Consider the following 19,403-nt stretch of genomic DNA (forward strand, 5'->3'; position numbering starts at 1 on the left):
TCTCCTTGTTTTGCCTTTTTTTTTGGGGGGGGGGGGTGTTGGTTCCAAGGCAACTTTCAAAGCATGGAAGCCCGTCATCAGTGCTACACATATCTGGCTTTCACATGCTAGTGGCTATACAAAGCTCAGCAATTCTCAAATTTATTGACAAATCACACATTCAAGTATAATTTCTGTGTGACTAAAGGGGAAAATTCAGCAACAACATCGTTCTCATCAGTATTTCTAGTTGCCCAGTGCTTTTTACTTCATCTCCTTCTTCCAGAAGGAGGGCACCAGGGCCTCCTGTCTGTGCCCCAATGTGTGTACACCTGCATACACTCACACACACACACACAAATTCACAGTGGGTCTAATGTAGGAAACCGCAATAGTAAAGACTCTTTTCTAGAAACATTTCAGTTTCTTTTCCAGAAAGTTGTAAAATCTCTGAAGCCAGAGCAATATCCTGTTATATGTGTTAGTCTTGCAAGGTATGGCAAAGTGCCATACCTGCCTTGATGTCACTATGTGCCGTTGGTCAAGAAACACATTTGAGAACTGGGAGAGTGATATTAGCAAGGTGGCAGAATAAAATAAGCACTTGTTCTTTTGCAGAAAAGTCAGTGTGAACAATCATCCACACATGAAACTGCCACAAGAATGTAAGAATCCAGGTGACAGATTACAGTTCTTTAGTGAAGCAAGAATTAAGAAAATACTTTAAAGAAGGTTAGAAGGACAGCTTTGCATTAAAAATCTGTGAAACTGGCAGAGAGATATTTTCCACTTAGGAGAAGGAAAATGAAGCAAGAACTTGATGTTGCGGACCCCATGACCAGAGCCACCCAGTGAACTATGGCAATATTTATGGCCCCAGGCTTCAGGCTAGCTCTATATACATCTAGGCCCACCCAAATACCAAGCTGGCCTCCATAGCCCCATGCTTCAGGTTGAAAGAAGGGATCAAAGTTTCAGATCAACCCCTGTATGCTCAGGCAACAGGTCAGCCCATCAATAGCCTTCTCAGAATTGCTGAATAGAGTTACTGGAGAAGAGCTTTTTCTGTTGAAGCCAGCTTGTAAAAATGGGAATAGGAGCCTACTTCTTCTTTTTTTGGAGGGGGTCTGGTTGTGGGGCCTGAACTCTGGGCCTGGGTGCTGTCCCTCAGCTCTTCAGCTCAAGGCTAGCGCTCTACCACTGGAGCCACAGTGCCACTTCTGGCTTTTTTCTTTTTGCTTATGTGGTGCTGAGGAATCGAACCCAGGGCCTCATGCATACAAGGCAAGCGCTCTACCACTGAGCCACCTTCCCAGCCTCAGGAGCCTACATCTTTAAAAGCACAGACAACATGCTGTCACAAGAATCACAAATATTCAGGGAAACATGATACCACAAAAGAAACAAAATAAGGTAGTAGCAAATGACGCTGAAGAGATGCAGATTTGCAAGCTCTTAATTCTTTACAAAGAATTTAAAATCATCAAGGAACTATAAATGAACAAGGATAAATGAACTGGATAAATTCAAGAACAAAATTAGAAGTTCAACAAGGAGATAGAAACCATAAAAAAGAACCACATAGAAAATCTGAAGCTGAAGAACACAGTGACTAAAATAAAACATTTGATAATGACCTTCATTAGCAAACTCAACCAAGTAGAAGAATTAGTAAACTTAAAGACAGGTCATTCAAAATTATTCATTGAGGGGAACAAAAAGAAGGATAACGTACAGAAAGTCTCTGGGGCATATGGATCACCATCAAGCACCATATGTCCCTTGGTGTACTCATTATGGAAGTACAAGGAGCAAAGAAAGGAAAGAAGATAGAAGAACACTTGTAACAGAAAATACCCCAGATTTGGAGAGGGAAATAAACATCGAGATTTATGAAGTCTAAAGAATCATGAACATATTAATCATGAAGAGAAATTCACTGAGCTATATTATAACCAGATTCTATCAAAGAAAAGACAAAGAAAAAAATTGAAAGTTGCAAGACAAAAGTGGCTCTTCATATACAAGTTCATAAAACTATCTGTGGATTTCACAGCAGAAACCTTGCCATCCAGGAGACAGTGACATGATATATTCAAAGTGCTAAAAGAAAATACTGCTAGATAAGAAAACTCTTACTGATCAAGTTTTCCTTCAGAAGGAGGTAACAAGAAGGAGGTAACAAGATTTTCTCAGCCAAAAGCTGAAGACGTTCATTCACTATCAATTCCTTACAAAAAATGCTAAAGAAAATCATTCAGCAGTGAAGGTATATTAACAACATGAAATGTACAAAAATATAAAGATCATTAGTTTGCAGGTGCTGGTGGCTCATACATGTAATCCTAGCTACTCAGGAGGCTGAGATCTGAGGGTTGTGGTTCCAAGCCAGCCAGGGTGGAAAAGTCCCCATGAGACTTTTATCTCCAATTAACCACTCAAAAACCAGAAATTGAGCTGTGGCTCAAAGTGGTAGAACACTAGCCTTGAGCAAAAAGCTCAGGGACAGTGACCAGGCTCTGAGTTCAAGCTTCATAACAGAAAGCAAAAAATATGTTCAGGGAACAGTCGAGATGCCCTACAATAGATGAGTGGATCAAAAAAATGTGGTACCTATACACAATGGAAATTTATATAGCCATTAGAAAGTATAATATGTCATTTACAGAGAAATGGGTGGATCTAGAACAAATCATGTTAAGTGAAATAAACTAAGCTCAGAGAAACAAACCGCACGCTTTCTCTCATATGCAGAAGCTAGATAAAAATACACTGGAACATGATAAATTATACAGGACTCTAGGGATTTACACACAGTGGAGAATGTTCTTAGGAGAGGAACACAAAGGCGCAAGTCTACGTACCTTTGATCATGTAAAATAACCTTTACCAAAGCCAGCTATTGGTGGCTCACACCCCTAATACTAGCTACTTAGAAGGCTGAGATGTGAGGATTGCAGTTCAAATCCAGGCAGAAAAGTTGTGAGACACTCATCTTCGGTAAACTACTCAGAAAAAGCCAAAGTGGAAGTGGCTCATATGGTAGAATGCTAGCCTTGAGCACAAAGATGCTCAGGGACAATGCTCAGGTCTTGAGTTCAAGCCTCAGGATTCACAAAAAAAATATATGGAGATGAAAATAGAAACAAGAGGTTATAATTATAATAATAATAATTTGCTATTTGTGTACTTTTGCAAGTACCTATTTCGTGGTACTTATTTTTTTTTGCTCTGACTCAGTATTTCTGAAGAATTATACTATTTGAGCTCTCTATAGTCTATTATACTTCAATTCGTTCAATTCGTTTGTAACTGCTTGCATACTACCCAATGTGCTTACTTATAGATTTATGGACACATTCTAGCTACCAAAATGAGAGAAACCATGTAATCTTTGTTCAACATCTCTAGATACAAAGGAAATGGAAATCAAAGTAACACTGAAATTTAGAATGGCCAGTATCAAGAAAACTAACAACAGATGTTGGTGAGGGTGCAGAATCTTGTTCAACCACTCTGGAAAGCAGTCACAGAATACTCTATAACCCAGCAGTTTCATGTCTTGTCATTTATCCAATACAAACTAGGCAAAGCCACCAGCACAGCCAAGTTCATTGCAGTACTATTTACCATAGCCAAGATATGGAATCAGCAGATGTCCCTTAATGGATGGATGAATCAAGAAAATGGGGCCTATACACAATGGAATTCTACACATTCATCAGAAAGAACAATATTGCACCATTCTGAAGGAAATGGAAAGACTTGGAAAAAATTATGTTAAATAACGTATCTGATTTTTAAATCTACTTCCCCCTCCTCCCTCCTCCCTCCTCTGTGCAAGACTCACATCTGTAATCTTAGCACTGAGAATGATAGCTGGAAGGATCATGAGTTCCATCAGCCTGGACTATGTATGGAGATCCTGCCTCAAAAAATTATTAAATTTTTTTATTGTGATTAAATGATTACATAAATTTCACAGTATTGTGAGATAGTGATACTTAGTTAAAGTCACAAACACATTCTAACCTTCATGAGGCAAATTGTCATTATCATGGTCTATAAAGTTTGTGAATTTTTTTTATTAAGTTTTTTTAAAAATTGTGAAAATATGGTACAGAGGGGTTACAATTACATGGGCAAGGTAATGAGTACATTTCTTATCAAGCATTGTTGCCTCCTTTGTTTCCCCTTCCCATCCCTGCCCATCTCCCCCCCACACCTCGTGTCCCCTCCCCCCCCCCCGCCCTCTGCCAAAGTTGTAAAGTTCGTTTTTTGACATAACGTCTTGTACATCTCATTGTTGCAATGGGTCCACTTGTATCCCTGTTTAAACAATTTGTTTTTCCTTACCCTCCACAAAATATACCAACATCAAATACAGTGAAAACAGGAGTTAAACTGTGGGGGAAGGACATTCAAACAATACAGCTGTTTCTTCCACATTGGGTGATATGTACATTTCTTTGCTTAGCGTGACCTGTTCCCTCTATCCTCTCATTCCCTCCCTCCCATCATTGCCCTTGAGTTGCTTAGTTTTCATCAATGTCCAGTGCAGCTGATGGGTCCCACTTTTTTTAATTTTTATTTTTTTATTTTGAAAATACTGTACAGAGGGGTTACAATTACATGGGCAAGATAATGAGTACATTTCTTATAAAGCATTGTAGCCTTCTCCTTTGTTTCCCCTTCCCATCCCTTCCCATCCTCCCCATGCCCCCCACCCAATCCTCCCCCCTCCACCAAAGTTGTAAAGTTCCTTTTCAACATAACGACTTGTACATCTCATTGTTGCAATGGGTCCACCTGTATCCCTATTTAAGTGATTTGTTTTTTTCCCTTCCCCTCCACAAATTATACCAACATCAAATACAGTGAAAGCAGGGGTTATACTGTGGGGGAGGGACATACAAAGCAACAAAGAAATAATCTTATAAATGTGTTAGAAACAATCGCATGAAAGAAAAAAAATTTGAATACATATCTTAGGGTTCATTTCCTTAACATCAACTTATCTGACCTTTTCTGCTTGACTCAGACATATACTAGTCATGGCAAATAAGGGAAACCATGGGACCTAAGTTTCTTTGGGCCTGGCTTACTTCACTTAATATAATTTTTTCCAAGTCTTTTCCATTTCCTAACAAATGGGGCAATGTCATTTTTTCTGATGGAGGCATAGAATTCCATTGTGTATATATACCACATTTTTTTGATCCATTCATCTACTGAGGGACATCTGGGTTGGTTCCGTATCTTAGCTATGGTAAATAGTGCTGCAATAAACATAGTTGTGCTGGTAGCTTTAGTATGGCCTTGTTTGTGATCATTTGGGTAAATGCCCACAAGTGGGATTGCTGGGTCATAGGGGAGCTCTATGTGCAGTCTTTTGAGGAACCTCCATACTGCTTTCCAAAGTGGTTGAACAAGTTTACACTCCCACCAACAATGAAGTAAGGTTCCCTTCTTTCCACATCCCCTCCAGCATCTGTTCTTATTAGAGTTCTTGAGTATAGCCATTCTAACTGGGGTGAGGTGGTATCTCAATGTTGTTTTGATTTGCATTTCTTTTATGGCTAGGGAGGTTGAGCATTTCTTCATGTGTCTATTGGCCATCCTTCTTTCCTCTTCAGAGAAGTTTTTCTTTAAGTCTTTAGCCCACTTATTGGGCAGTTGTTTCTTTGAAGATTTGTTGTTGGGGGATTTAATTTTTTGAGTTCCAGGTATATTTTAGATATGAGTGGGTCCCACTGTTGTATGTTTTCCCTTGTTTACCTCTGTTTCTGTGTCCTCCTCCTAGTTCCCCTCAGATGTGTGCATATATACCATATGTGTGGTCAGCATTATTGGGTCATTTAGTAATGATAGGACAAGATGAGTGACAAGATGAGTGGAGGTCCTTTGTTTCTCAAGTCTTGTTTATTTTGTCATATCTCCTTATGTCTTGGATTTAACATCCACATATCAGGGAGACCATGTGCCATTTGTCTCTTTGCTCTTGGCTTACTTCACTCAAAATGATTTTTTCTAGTTCCATCCATTTTTCTGCAAATACCAATATTTTGTCCTTTCTAATGGCTGTATAATATTTCATTGTATATAGGTACCACAATTTATGGATCCATTCACCTGTAGTGGGGCATCTGGGTTGTTTCCATATCTTGGCTATTTTGAACAATACTGCAATGAACATGGAGGTTCATGTGTCCTTGTATCCTGGTTCCTGTTGCTCAGGACAGATGCCTAGGAGTGGTATGGCTGGGTCATAGGGGAGGTCTATATTTAGCTTTCTGAGGAACCTCCAGACTGCTTTCCAAAGTGGTTGTATTAGTGTATATTCCCACCAGCAGTGCAATAGGGTTCCCCTTTCTACACATCCTCAGCAGCATTTGTCATTGTCTGAATTCTGAATACAGGTCATTCTGACTAGGGTAAGGTGGTATCTTAGGGTTGTTTTTATTTGCGTTTTGTTTACAGCCAGGGATGGTGAACATTTCCTCATGTGTTTCTTTGCCATTTTTATCCCTTGCCCTTAGTAATTGGTTTGTTAGGTTTGGGAGGGATTAGTTTCTTGAGTTTCGTCTATGTAATGGCCCTTGTCTGATATATTGCTAGTAAATATTTTTTCCCAACTAGTTGGCTGTCTTTCTAGTTTGGTTGCTATTATCTGTACAGAAACTTTTTATTGTAAGGTAGTCCCATTTATGGGGTCTCTCTCCAATATGCTGTGACTCTGGGACTCTGTTCAGGAAGTTCCTGCCTGTGCCTATAGGTTCAAGTGTCTCTCCTACTCTGTCCTGCAGTAGTTTCAGAATTTCTGGTTTGGTGTTAAGGTCTTTAATCCATTTTGAGTTGATGTTAGTGCATGGTGACAGACTGGGGTCCACTTTTAGTTTTCTGCATGTGGCCGCCCAGTTTTTCCCAGCACCAGTAGTTGAAGAGGCTATGCTTCTTCCACTGTATGTCTTTGGCTCCTTTGTCAAATATCAGCTGACTGTAAGTATGTTGTTTTACTTGTGGATCTTCTAATCTATTCCATTGGTCTTTGGATCTGTTTTTGTGCCAGTACCAAACTGTTTTTTTTTTTTTAATGGCTCTATAGTAGTTTAAAATCCAGCATCGAGATCCCTCTCCTGTTGTCTTTTTTTGCCTAGAATTGTTTTGGCTATTTTAGGTCTTTTTAGTTCCATATGAATTTTTGGACTATTTCCTGTATTTCAGTAATCAATGGGGTTTTAATGGGAATTGCATTGAATTTGTATATCAATTTTGGCAATAGGGCCATTTTCACTATAGTAAATTCAAGAATATGGAAGATTGTTCAATTTCCTGGTGTCCTCTGTAATTTCTTTCTTTAAGTTTTATAGTTTTCATTAAATAATTCCTTTACATCTTTGGTTAGGTTAATTCCTATTTTTTTTGAGGTTATTGTGAATGGAGTTGTTTCTTGATTTCCCTTTCTGCTTGTATATTGTTGGTGTAGAGAAAGGCCACTGATTTTTTTTCATTGAAGTAAGCAAAATTCACTCTTTTTTTAAGTTTTATTGTGAAAATACTGTACAGAGGGGTTACATTTACATGAGCAAGGTAATGAGTACATTTCTTATCAAGCATTGTTGCCTCCTCCTTTGTTTTTCCCCTACCATCCCTTCCCTCCCACCTCCACAACTACACTCTTCCCCTCACCCCCACCTAAATTGTAAAGTTCGTTTTTCAACATAGTGTCTTGTACATCTCATTGTTACAATGGATCAACTTGTATCCCTATTTAAACATTTTGTTTTTTCCCTTCCCCTCTCCAAATTATACCGGCATAAAATACAGTGAAAATGGGTTATACCGTGGGGGAGGAACATGCAAAGTAACAAAACAAAATCACATGGTACCTTATAAATACATTAGAAACAACAGCAAGAAAGAAAAAACCATTTGTGTCCCTATCTTGGGGTTCACTTCGCTTAAATTCATCTTAATTGGTCATATGTACATAGCTTTTGACCTTTTCTACTTGTTCCAGACAGGCAACTGATTTTTGTATCTTGCTACTTTGCCAATGTGGTTTATAAGTTCTAAGAGTTTGGGGATGAAATTTTTGGGATCATTGAGGTATATTATTATGTCATCTGCAAAAAGGGATAGCTTAATTTCTTCCTTCCTTATGCGATCCCTTTAATGTCTTTTTCTTGCCTATTTGCTCTGGCTAAGGATTCTAGAATGATATTGAAGAGGAGTGGTGAGAGTGGGCATCCTTGCCTTGTTCCTGATTTTAGGAGAATTGGTTATAGTTTTCCTCCATTAAGTATAATATTGGCTATTGGTCTGTCATATATGGCTTTTGTTGTTTTAAGGAATGTTCCTTCTATTCCTATTTTCCCCCAGAGCTTTTAACATGTCTGAATGTTGTATTTTATCAAAAGCCTTTTCTGCATCAATGGGGATTATCATGTGGTTCTTGACTTTGGATCTGTTGATATGATTACATTTATTAATTTACATATGCTAAACCATCCCTGCATCTCTGGGATGAAGCCTACTTGGTCTCAATGTATTATTTTTTTATATATGTTTCTGAATTCTGTTGGCTAAAATTTTATTGAGGATCTTTCCATCTGTGATCATCAGGAAGATTGGTCTGTAGTTCTGTTTTTATGGTTGGGTCTTTGCTTGGTTTGGGGATGAGTGTGATATTGGCTTCATAGAATGAGTTTAGGATAGCTGCCTCTGTTTCTATTTCTCAGGAAAGTTTGAGGAGTATGGGTATTAGTTCCTCTTTAAAGGTTTTATAGAATTCTGTAGTGAATCCATGTGGTCCTGGGCTTTTCCTTGTTGGAAGACTTCTGATTGCTTCCTCTATCTCATTGTAAGATATTGGCATATTTAATTGATTTATTTCTCCTTGGTTCAGTTTGGGCAATTTGTATTTCTCTAAAAATTCATCTATTTCTGCTGGGTTTTCCTTCCTTAGTGAGAATAGATTCTGGCAATAATTCTTTGTAATTGTTTGGATGTCTTGGGTATTTGTTGCAATTTTCCCTGTGGCATCCCTGATCTTATTGATTTGGGTTTCCTCTGTTCTTTTTTAGTTAATCTTTCAAAAGGTCCACAAATTTTATTGATTTTTTTTTAAAAAAACAAGCTTTTTGTTTTATTGATTTCATTTATAGTCTTCTTAAGAAGTCTCTGTCTTGTTAATTTCAACTCTTATTTTGGTTATCTCATTCCATCTAGTAACTTTAGGTTCATTTTTTCATGCTTTTCTAGCAGTTTTAGTTGCAACATGAGATTATTGACTTGGTCTGTCTGTATTTTCTTGATGTGTGCACTGAGAGCAATAAATTTGCCCCTCAGGACTGCTTTTGGCATGTCCTACAGGTTTCTTTGTGATGTATATTCATTTTAATTGAATTGTAGGAACTTTTAAATTTCTTCTGTTACCCAGGTGTTGCTCAGAAGTGTGTTGTTCAGTTTTCATGTATTTGAATAATTTCTACAGTATGCTTTGTTATTGAGAACTAGCTTGATTCCACTGTGGTTGGATAGAATACAGGGGATTGTATCAATCCTCTTGTATTTGCTTAAATGCCTTGTATGAACTATGATATAGCCCATTTTGAGAAAGTTCCATGGGCTGCTGAGAAGAATGTGTACTGGGTTGTTTTAGGGTGGAAAACTCGGTATATGTCAATTAATTCCACTTGAGATATGGCATCATTTAATTTGGTGGATTCTTTACCAGTCCTCTGGTTGGTAGACCTGCCCTTTGGTGAGAGTGGAGTATTAAAATCTAGTGTTATTGAAATTGGATCTATTTTATTCTGTAATTTTGAGAGTATTTGCTTAATATATTTGGGTGCACACTTTTGGGGAGTATATGTTGATAACGGTAATATCCTTTTCATTGGATTATTCCCTATATTAAAATGTAGTGTCCTTCTTTGTCTTTTTGTATTGATTTTAATGAAAAGTTTACTTTGTCAGATATCAGGATGGCAACTCCTGACTTCTTGCTGGGAGTATTTGCATGGTAGATCTTCCTCCATCCCTTTACTCGGAGTTTGTTTTTATGTTTGGCTGTGAGATGGGTCTCTTGAAGGCAACAAATGGATGTGTCTTGTTTTGTGATCTAATCTGCAGTTCTTTTTCTTTTGATTGGTGAATTGAGCATATTAATATTTATGGTTATTATAGAGAGATGAATTGTTTCCTGTCATTTTTCTGCTTTCATCAGTTTTTCTTCTTTCCTTTCCTCCTGTGCTTACTAAGTTGGACTTCTATTAGTATCTGTCTGATGTGGATCCCTGATCTTGATTGTTCTCTTCATGTTGTATTCCCCCTCTTAATATTCTTTGATATTCTGGCTTATTCTTTATGAATTCATTTAGTTTTTTTTTTACTATTAAAAATTTTAGTTTCTCCATTGAATGTGAATGCTAGTTTTGCGATGTATACCAGTCTGGGTTGGCAGTTATTGTTTCTTAGGGCCAGATGGTACTTTCCCAAACTTTCCTTGTATTCAGTGTCTGTGTGGAGAGTTCTGCAGTGATTCTGATTTTTTTCCCATTATAGTATAGCTCCTTTGTTTTTGCTGCATGCAAGATTGATTTTTTATTATTTAGATCTATCATTTTTACTACAATGTGCCTAGAAGTGTTCCTCCTGGGATCCTGCTTGTTAGGTATTCTGTATGCTTCTGTTATGTAAGTAAGATTTTCTATTTTAAGACTGTGCAAATTTTCGGTGATAATCTTATTGAATAAGTGTTGTATTCCTTTGTTCTGATATTCCTCACCTTTGTCCACCCCAATTATATGAAGGTTAAATTTCTTGGCACTGTCTGCTTGTTCTTGGACTTACAGTTGGCATAGTTTGTTTTTTTTTCTTATCTGTGCTTTTTTTTTTTTTCCAGTTGCTGTATTTTGTCTTCTGTATCTGATATTCTAATTTCCATTTCATTCACACTGTTAATTATAGCTTCCATTGTGGTTTGCATGGAGGAAATTGAACCATTCATGACTTCTATGTTGGTTCTTTTCTCACTTTAATTCTTATTTATTTATTTATTTTTGGGTCCAGTCATGGGCCTGAACTCTGGGCCTGGGCAGTGTCCCTCAGCTCTTCAGCTCAAGGCTAGCGCTCTACCACTTAAGCCACAGCACCACTTCCGGCTTTTTTTTTTTCTGCTTATGTGGTGCTGAGGAATCAAACCCAGGGCCTCATGCATGCAAGGCAAGCGCTCTACCACTGAGCCACCTTCCCAGTCCCCTCACTTTAATTCTTGAGTCATTACCGCTAACATTTCTTGGATGTAGTGTTTGTCTTCCATTCCTATTTTGCTTCACTGGGGCTCTTCACTGGGTGTCTGCTGGCTTTTGGGGTTGGCTTGCTATCTTAACTATTGATGAACCTTGGGATTTTTTGCTGTGATTTTCACATGGGAATTCAGAGATTATTGGAGACCAATCCCAAACTGGGACAGTTTTGGTCAAGAGGTGGCTGTCTTTGCTTGATTCTGGGTTGGTTCCTGGATCAATTGATGAAGTTCATTCTCTGCCCTGGGTTGGCTGAGTGAGTCTTTACCTGGTCTTGGTTCTTTTGGGGGAGAGGCCAACTTCCAGCTGCTAGTCTGACCTATGTAGGGCTCTCAGCTGTCTGCCAGAGATCACAGGCATTTCCTGCCTTCAGCCAAGGATTAAGCAGCCTAGACTGCTTGTGCTCCCTCCTAGGGGTGCTCTTGGCAAGACTGGGTGAGCATGGTGTATTCTCCCAGTTGTTGGAGTCTGCTTTGAGTTCCTGACTATAATCTAGTGCTGGCAGCCTGAGCTATCCAATCCCCAGCCTAGGATACACAGGTCAGGCTCTTGTGGGATTTGGGCTTTTGGTTCTTCTGCCCTGGATACACAAGTCTTTTGCTGTCTTGGGCATGGTTCCCAGCGGGTGTGGTTCCCTTCTTTCCCCACTCTGCTGGAAGTGTGTGCTCAGCTTCTGACTTCAATCGGGACAGGTGGGTCATGCAGTTCAGGCCCCCCGATCCCCAAGCATGGGCCCAGCTCCTGGTCCCCAGCCTGTGACATACTGGTTGGGCTCAGGTGGGACCTGTGCTGCTGGGTATCCTGCCCATGGATACATAGTTCAGATTTCTTCTGCCACTGGCTGCTGAGGCTGGCAGGTGCTGTTTTCAGCTTGAGTGTTTCAGCTCCCTCCCAGGGACACTATTGGTCAAGCCTGGTGGGCTGCATGTGTTCAACGGGCTGGTAGGGTGCTTGCATAGTTCCCAGTTTTAGTGGGACCCCGTAGTCCAGGTGGTAGGGGGAGGGGTCTGTGTCAAGCTCTGGAGGTTACCGCCAGCACTGGTCTCCCATGGGAGGGGGGAAGGCTGTCCCCTGTGGGATACTCACTTATCCTGGAACTGGTTGAGCACTGTCCAGCAGTGCTATGGCAGATCACTGTTTGTTTCTGTGTGCTGCAGGTTGCTGGTTGCCACCATGCTCTGGTGTTCAGTTGAGATGGTTGTGGGCTTGGCTGGGTGGTGTGGTGGCTCTGGGTCTGTGCTTCACACCATCTCTGCTTCTTTTGATGTTGTCTGTTGATGTTGCACTGGCCTCCTATGGAACGCTGTGGTTTTGGGGGGCTAGGCAGCTTTCAGAATGGCACGGATCTGCTCTGCCAGTGAGGAGTGTGGGAGGGGCCTTCCTGCAGGTTCTGAACTCCAAGGCTTCTGTCTCTGTTTGTGCTCTCTGAGTCAGCACTGGCACCTTGGGAGTCTTTTGCACTGGTGTTCTGTGGGCAGACCCTGTAGTTCTGGGGTTCCCCCTTGGCCTTGAGGCTAAGTGGCTTTTGAGAGATGGTGCGGGGCTGCTCTGCTGGTGAGGGGTGGGGGAAGGGTCTTGGTGCAGGTTCTGAGCTCTGAGTTTTCTCTGTTTACAATCACTGGGTCCAGCATTGGCATCTTGGGAGTCTTCTGAGCTGGCATTCTGCAGACAACTCACTGTGGCTCTGGGGTCTCTGGCAGTCCCGGGCCAGGCCAGGCCATGGTTTGGCATGTATCTGCTCAGCTAGCAAGGGTGGGAGAAGGATCTACATGCTTTTCCGCTTTGAAATTTTTCCTTTTTTTTTTCACCTCCTGTTTTTCTCTGGGTGTTTGGCTTTTTGCTGTCATCAGTCTCTTGGGGAAACTGAGCATTGGAACTTGAACTCTATTTGGTTGAAGAGAGCTGTGGTGTTTCCCTACTGTCCCCTTGCCATCTTGGCCCCTCTCTGAATTTTTTCTCTCAAAAAATTATTTTAAGCAGAATAAAGTTTAGGAAGAAATTAATGCACAATTGATTTTTAATAAAGATCAAACAAATAATAGGAAAAAAACAGCAATAGGACAGTCTTTTTCCTAAGTGGCATTGGAGAAGGATCTCAACATACATAAGATTAAAATTGAGGGGCTATGTATAGTTTAGTGCTAGAGTGAATGCTTAATAGGCACAAGGCCCTAGATTCAATCTCTAGAACCAATTTTAAAACAAGCTGAAATCAGATCCATATTTCTTACCATATGCTAAAGAAAACAAAGCTGAGCACCTGTGGCTCACACCTGTAGGCCTAGCTACTCAGGAGGCTGAGATCTGAGGATCATCATGAAGCCAGCATGAGCAGGAAAGTTATTGAGACTTTTATCTCCAATTAACAAAGCTGGAAGTGGAGCCATGGCTCAAGTGGTAGAGCTCTAGCTTTCAGCAAAAAAGCTCAAGGACAGCATCTAGGCCCATCACCCCCAAAATAGTACCCTTAGGATAGATTAAACACTTAAACAAAAGACATCAAATTATAAAACATCTAGAAGAGCACACAGGGAAATCAGAGATCTAATTGCACCAGGTCTATAGATCATATTGATTTGCCTAAACACCTAGCAAAATTCCTGGCTTTTCTGGCTTGGTTTGGAAAGAATATTCTGTAATGAGGGCTATACTACTGAGATATGGGGTCCTCAGGTTCTGGGAGAAATGCTATAAGGGAATACCCCACAGCAAAGAAGAGGAAGTAGATGAGCTATCTTCTTCCACCACAATGGGTTCTGAAGAGAGAGGAAACAGAGGAAACTTATGGGAGTCAGTTGACAAAGTCCTCTTCCCTGTCCCACTTGCTCTCCAAATCTCAAGGTGTGTTGAGTACATTGCAACTATCTAGGTAAGGGAGTGCGTTACCTCACTGTGGCTGGTGGTGGATTTTCTGGGCATGTTCCAATATGAGAAACTGCAGAGCTTTGGGAAAATCCCAGAGCTAGCACTGCCCAGGGGTGAGAATGTAGTGAGCCAAGTGACTTTCTATGGACCCAGCTTGGTATAAGGTAAGGAGAGAAGGATGGGAGACATAGAAGGGCAGCATGGTAGGCAGGGTCTAGAATCTGCAGCTGTCAGGTATCTGCTTGTGGCTACTGGAGAGAGACTTAATTATGAGGCCAGGTATGTGTGCCAGCAAGACTCACTGGCAGCCTAGATGACCACTTGCTCCCCAGGGGTCCTGATTCCAGAAAACATTAGGCCAAGCACTCAGAGGACTCAGAGGCTACTGTATCTGGAGAGGACTCCTGCAAACTGCCCTTCCAAGTCACAGTATCCCTGAGCACCTCTCCCAGGGGAACAGAGAAAGGAGAGGAAATTGGCTGGAGAGAGCCTGGGCCATCCAAAGAAGCACTAAACCAGAAGAGAATGCAATGTCATTGCCCAAAATGTGCAAGCCCACTGAAGTAGGGATTGCTGTGGAAAGGTTGTCCTTTACAAATGTAAAGATGGAGGGCTGGGAAGGTGGCTAAGTGGTAGAGTGCTTGCCTTGCATGCATGAGGCCCTGGGTTTGATGCCTCAGCACCACATAAGCAGAAAAAGACAGAAGTGGCACTGTGGCTCAGGTGGCAGAGTGCTAGCCTTGAGCTGAAGAGCTCAGGGACAGGTCCCATGACAAAAAAAAATGTAAAGATGGGCTTGGAATGTGGCTTAGTGTATAGTGTTTGCCTAGCATTCATGAAGCCCTTGGTTCAATTCCTCAGTACCACATAAACAGAAAAAGCCAGAAGTGGAGCTGTGGCTCAAATGATAGAGTACTATCCTTGAGTGAAAGAAAGCTCAGGGACAGTGCCCAGGCCCTGAGTTCAAGTCCCAGGATTAGAAAAAAAACAAAAACAAAAATGTAAAGATGGACATTTATATTGCTGCTCTGGGTTGGAGCTTCTCAGTACAAGGCTGATATGGGATATTACAGTCATGCCTGTAATTCTAGCTACTCAGGAGGCTGAGACCTGTACAGCTAGATATCAGATCTTCTTTTTCCTGACTCTGTGTGTGTGTGTGTGTGTGTGTGCGCGTGCGCATGCCAATTATTGGGCCTTGAATTCAGGACTTTGCAGTCTTGCTGTTTTACTCAATGCTGGCACTCTACCACTTTAGTTACACCTTCAGTTCCAACTTTTTACTGGTTATAAGAGTGATAAGAGTCTCATGAATTTGTCTGCCCAGACTGGCTTTGAATTTCGATCCTCAAATTTCAGCCTCCTGATTAGCTAGGATTACAGTAATGAGCTACTGTGCCTGGCCTGACTTTCTATATGAATTGTTCTATGGTGATCTGCATTGCCTCAGCTGTCACATCTTACTCAGCACCTCGGTTCCCTCCTCTCTCTGTGCAATGGCACTGCTCACTCTTCTTAGTTTCCATTCTCTCGTGCTGCTCTTTCTAGATGGTGAGCTGTGCATCTTCAATGTGAGTTGTTTTCCATAAGACAGCAAAGCCATCGGCCAGCTGATGGGCAGCTTACCCACCAGGGTGGAGAAGTGTCTATCCTGAAGCCAGTCTTGGGAGGAGCCAGTCCAGGTGTGAGTCTTTTTTTCTGCCTCCATAATGTGGCTCATTTTCCCTACCTCCAGTTTGCTTTTGTGGTGTTGAGGTTTTCTGTATCTAAGACCATGTAAGATTCCTTTCCTTGCATTGAATCTTCCCAGGCTGGGTTTTGAGCTTTTTTGTGAGGTTTACTTAGGTTGTAACTTTGGGAGTAGCAACTGTAACTTCTCAGCTTTTGAAGTATTTAATGCCTTTCAGGCATTGGACCCAAGTCAATTCACATTAAGCTGTTTGGAAGTAATGTTTCCTCATCCAGACAAATGAAGGAGGAGGATGTGATACCCTTGCTTGGGTATTATTCCAAGATGTGTAATTCTATCAGATAAAGTCACTGAAATTTAATACTGGGGGGATTAATACTCAGTCACCTACATGATGGGAATAGGCCACCAAGCCAGATGCACTGGACAGATATGGGTCTCACTAGGTCTACTTTGCGACAATCATCTGCTTAGCTCCTATAACATGTACTTGGCTCCAAGGTAAATGCTTGGCTGGCCAGATGCATCTTGAGGATTTATTTATACCTGCCACAGCATTGGAATGGTAGGCACAGACCAGAGCTGGCTGGCTCCTCTACCGTAGATTTGTGCAGAGCTGGCTGTGCTTCCAGAATGCTGGAAAGCCTGCTGCCCCAGCATGCCCTGGGTGCAGAAGAACACATACAAAGAAGGCCACATGGAGCCCTCTAAGATATTCAGTGTAGGGGGCTGTGAAAGACATAAGGACAGAGCTGCATCTTTGTAGCTTCCAGTTGTGTGTGTGGGGGGGGGGGGGGGCGGGGGGGCTTGACCTCAGGAGCTCCCTTTTAGCTTTTTCACTCAAAGCTGGTGCTCTACCATGTGAACCACAGCTCCACTTCTGGCTTTTTGGTAATTAGTTGGAGATAAAAGTCTCAGTCTTTTCTTCCTGGGCTGGCTTTGGACCTTCATCCTTAGATCTCAGCTTCCTTGAGTAGCTGGGATTACAGATGTAAGCCATCACCACCTGCCTATTAGCATCTAGTTTTTGAGAACCCCTGCACATAATCACCATGTCTTACCCTTTTTTAACTATTCAAAGTAAGTATTTGTTTCTGCCAACTGCCCTTTACACTGTTGTAACTTAGATGGCAAGGAGCTTGTTGAAGACAATACAACTTTTTTTTTTTTTTTTCTTTTTTTTAATTTAATTTTATTTTATTTGAGAACATACTGTACAGAGGGGTTACAATTACATGGGCAGGATAATGCATACATTTCTTACCAAGCATTGCAGCCTCCTCCTTTGTTTACCCTTCACCTCCCTTCCCAGCCTCCCCCCTCCCTCCCACCCAATCATACCCCCCCTCCCCCCCCCCCGACATTGTAAAGCTGGTTTTGACATGACATTTTGTACTTCTCATTGTTGCAACAGGTCCACCTGAATCCTTAAACGACTTGTTTGTCCCCATCTCCTCCACATGTTATACTGACATCAAATATAGTGAAAGCGGGGGTTACACTGTGGGGGAGGGACATACAAAGCAACAAAGAGATAATATTATAAATGCGTTAGAAACACATGCATGAAAGAAACAAAAACATTAAAATACATATTTGAGGTTTCGTTTTCCTAACATCACATTATTTGACTTTTTCCGCTTGACTCATACCTATACTAGATATTGCAAATAAGGGAAACCATGGGACCTATGTTTCTTTGGGCCTGGCTTACTTCACTTAATATAATTTTTTCCAAGCCTTTCCATTTCCTAACAAATGGGGAAATGTCATTCTTTCTGATGGAGGCATAGAATTCCATTGTGTATATATACCACATTTTCTTGATCCATTCATCTACTGAGGGGCATCTGGGTTGGTTCCATGTCTTAGCTATGGTAAATAATGCTGCAATAAACATAGTTGTGCTGGTAGCTTTAGTGTGGCCTTGTTTGTGATCATTTGGGTAAATGCCCAAAAGTGGGATTGCTGGGTCATTGGGGAGCTCTATGTGGAGTCTTTTGAGGAACCTCCATACTGCTTTCCAAAGTGGTTGAACAAGTTTACATTCCCACCAACAATGAAGTAAGGTTCCTTTCTGTCCACATCCCCTCCAGCATCTGTTGTTGTTAGAGTTCTTGATTTTTGCTGTTCTAACTGGAGTGAGGTGATATCTCAATGTTGTTTTGATTTGCATTTCTTTTATGGCTAGGGATGTTGAACATTTCTTCATGTGTCTATTGGCCATCCTTCTTTCTTCTTCAGAGAAGCTTCTCTTTAAGTCTTTCGCCCACTTACTTATTGGGCAGTTGTTTCTTTGAGGATTTGTTGTTGGGTGGTTTAATTTTTTGAGTTCCAAGTATATTTTAGATATGAGACCCTTGTCCGTTGTATGGCTAGTAAAGATCTTCTCCCAGTCCGTGGGCTTTCTATTGATCTTGCTAGCTATGTCATTTGCCCTGCAGAAGCTCTGCAACCTTATACAATCCCATTTGTCCAGCCTTTCTTTGATTTGTTGTGTTTCCGGGTCTTTATTCAGAAAATTTCGGCCTGTGCCAAGGAGACCCAGGGTTTCTCCTATTCCATCCTGTAATGTTTTCAGAGTGTCTGCTTTGAGTTCAAGGTCTTTGATCCATTTGGAGTTGATTCTGGTGCAGGGTGATATATAAGGATCTAGCTTTAGTTTTCTACATGTAGTTAACCAGTTTTGCCAGCACCATTTACTGAAGAGGCTGTCTGTCTTCCATTCTATTGTTTTAGCTCCCTTATCGAAGATTAGATGGCTATAGGTCTGTAGGTTCATTTCTGGGTTTTCAATTCTATTCCATTGGTCCTGAGGTCTGTTCTTATGCCAATACCAAGCTGTTTTGATTACTATGGCTTTATAGTAGAGTTTGAAATTTGGTACTGATATTCCTCCAGCAGTGTTCTTTCCGTTGAGGAGCGTTTTTGCTATTCGGGGTCTTTTATTGTTCCATATGAATTTTTGGATTGCCTCTTCTATTTCCTTGAAGAATGAGGGTGGAATTTTGATAGGTATTGCGTTGAATTTGTAGATAGCCTTGGGGAGTATTGCCATTTTCACGATGTTAATCTTTCCAATCCAGGAGCATGGGAGGTTTTGCCATTTTTTAAGTTCTGTGTTGATTTCCTTTTTCAAGATTTTAAAGTTTTCATCATAGAGGTCCTTCACTTCTTTAGTTAAGTTAATTCCTAGGTATTTTATTTTTTGTGGGGCTATTACAAATGGAGTTGCTTTCCTAATTTCAGCCACACTTTTCTCATTGTTGGCATACAGAAAAGCCATTGATTTTTGGGGGTTAATTTTATAACCTGCTACTTTGCCAAAGTTTTGAATCAGCTTGAGTAATTTGGGAGTGGAGTCTATGGGATTCTTTAAATACAAGATCATGTCATCTGCAAAGAGGGAGAGTTTTATTTCTTCTTTCCCTATTTGGATCCCCTTTATGTCTGCATCTTGTCTTATTGCTGTAGCTAGGCATTCTAATACTAGATTGAAGAGAAGTGGAGAGAGTGGGCATCCTTGTCTTGTTCCTGAGTTTAGAGGAAATGGCTTT

The sequence above is a fragment of the Dipodomys spectabilis genome, unplaced genomic scaffold (genome assembly GCF_019054845.1).
Source record: "Dipodomys spectabilis isolate Male_0828 unplaced genomic scaffold, ASM1905484v1 ptg000083l, whole genome shotgun sequence".
NCBI classification, from domain to species: domain Eukaryota; kingdom Metazoa; phylum Chordata; class Mammalia; order Rodentia; family Heteromyidae; genus Dipodomys; species Dipodomys spectabilis.